The following is a 1,884-nucleotide window of genomic DNA, read 5'->3' as shown; positions in this document are numbered from 1 at the left end:
CTCCAGCAACATAACAATTAAGTTTGTCTTTTCCAGGACTTTCTTCAAGGTGAGTGTAAAATAACTTTACTAATTTTGGATAGTATTTGGTACTCAATTGTGTGCCTAAAATAACTTTACGAGACCATTATGTGCCTAACGAGTATAATGCACCTACATGTATCCAATTGCCTCCATTTAGAGCACATGATTATGAAATTCAGCCACAAACCATTCAAATGCTTCCTAACTATCATGGACTTCCAAGTGAAGAACCTTACAAGCATTTGGATGAGTTTCTTGTAGTATGTTCCACCGTAAAATATACGAACATGCCGGAAGAGGTTTTAAAACTCAAACTTTTTCCATTCACCTTAAAAGACAAGAAAAAGTATTGGTTTAACAATCTTAGGCCTTTTTAATCACTTTTTGGGCAGAAATGCAACAAGAATTCTTAAAGAAGTACTATCCGATTTCTAAGACCAATGGCATGAGAACCTCAATTCGAGAATTTTCACATGAGGATGGAGAAAAGTTTCATGAGGCATGGGAATGCTTCATTGAATTGCTTAGGAAGTGTCCACATCATGACATGCCCAAATGGCAATTAGTTCAATATTTCTTTGAGAGCTTATCGGACAACTATAAGGGTATGGTTGATGCTTCCATGGGTGGCTCATACATTAAAAGGCATGAGGATGACGTGTGGCGTCTTTATAAGAGCATGAGTGAAAATTCTTTGCATATTACACTATCATCCAAGAATGGTAGGAATTCACAAGGTAGGAAGAGTGTTGGCTTACATTAAGTCGATTATTCAAATGAAATAGCCGTTGAAATGATGTCTTTATCTCAAAGGTTTGATCAATTTTTGATTAACCAAAACTCGGGGAACCAAGTATCTTCCTTCCCTAACCATTCTCATCGTGCATCAAATGAAACATGTATGACTTGTTTTAGTGTTCTTCATTCTACTTCTCATTATCCTCATGGACAAGTGCAAAATAAACCTAACGAACAAGTCAATGCAACTTTTGTGAACCAAGGGAACAATCCTTATGGTACTTACTATAATCCAAGTTGGAGGAATCATCCGAATTTCTCTTGGAAAAACCAAGGAGAGGGCTCAAACCCTTCCCAAGGCGATTTTCAAGGGAAAAACATTCCACCTCCACTTCAAAACCAAGGATCTCGAGGTTATAGACCTTATCAATCACAAGGGAATCAATTTGCTAATTCTCATTTTCTCAACCAATCTTATTCGCAAGGAAATACTAGAAGTCCCGCCTTTGAAGAAAAAATTTTGAATGCTTTGGGCACTTTAGAGGCTAACACACAATTGCTTCATTCTCACTCTCAATCTATTGCGAAGCTAGAAACCCAAGTAGGGCAAATAACGAGCACTCTCAATGCAAGAGAGAAGGGAAAGATGCCTATTAATGCCCCACCTAAGCAACAATGTGTTATGGAAACCCATTCCTCATCGGAAGGCCACACCATTGAACATGTTAATGCGGTGACTACCTTACGGAGTGGTAGGGTTGTGGACAATCAAGTTGGAATGTCCAATGAAGAGAGTGAACCGGTGCAACCTCAAGTTGTCACCCGTCCCGTTTCACATCCCATTCCTCCTTCATTGCATGTGCATGATCTTATGAATGAGAAATCTTTAAAATATGATTTGAAAAGTGATTTTGAAAGTGGTTCATTAAAAAAAATCTTGAAAAATGTGTTCGAAGAAGAAGTTTTGAAAACTGAGGTTGAAAAGGTTTTGTTGAAAAATGATTTAGAACACAATGATTTGAAAACTTCTTGTATTGAAGAGAGTTCAAAAAAAAATTTTGAAAAAGTGTTTGAACCAAAAGTTCCATTTCCGGATGCCTTAAAATGATCCATTTCAAAAGA

At 37.2% G+C, this 1,884-nt stretch overlaps 1 pseudogene; it reads right to left on the bottom strand.

Moving 5' to 3' along the window:
• Positions 1 to 474: 474 nt before the first annotated feature.
• Positions 475 to 573, bottom strand: LOC132301878 (small nucleolar RNA R71; annotated as a pseudogene).
• Between the last annotated feature and the right edge of the window lie 1,311 nt (positions 574 to 1,884).

The sequence above is a fragment of the Cornus florida genome, unplaced genomic scaffold (genome assembly GCF_030987335.1).
Source record: "Cornus florida cultivar Cherokee Brave unplaced genomic scaffold, ASM3098733v1 CherokeeBrave_3.0.0_Hap2_Chr03, whole genome shotgun sequence".
NCBI lineage: Eukaryota > Viridiplantae > Streptophyta > Magnoliopsida > Cornales > Cornaceae > Cornus > Cornus florida.
The sequence above is the reverse complement of the archived record's forward strand: the minus strand, read 5'-3'. Positions and strand labels throughout refer to the sequence as shown.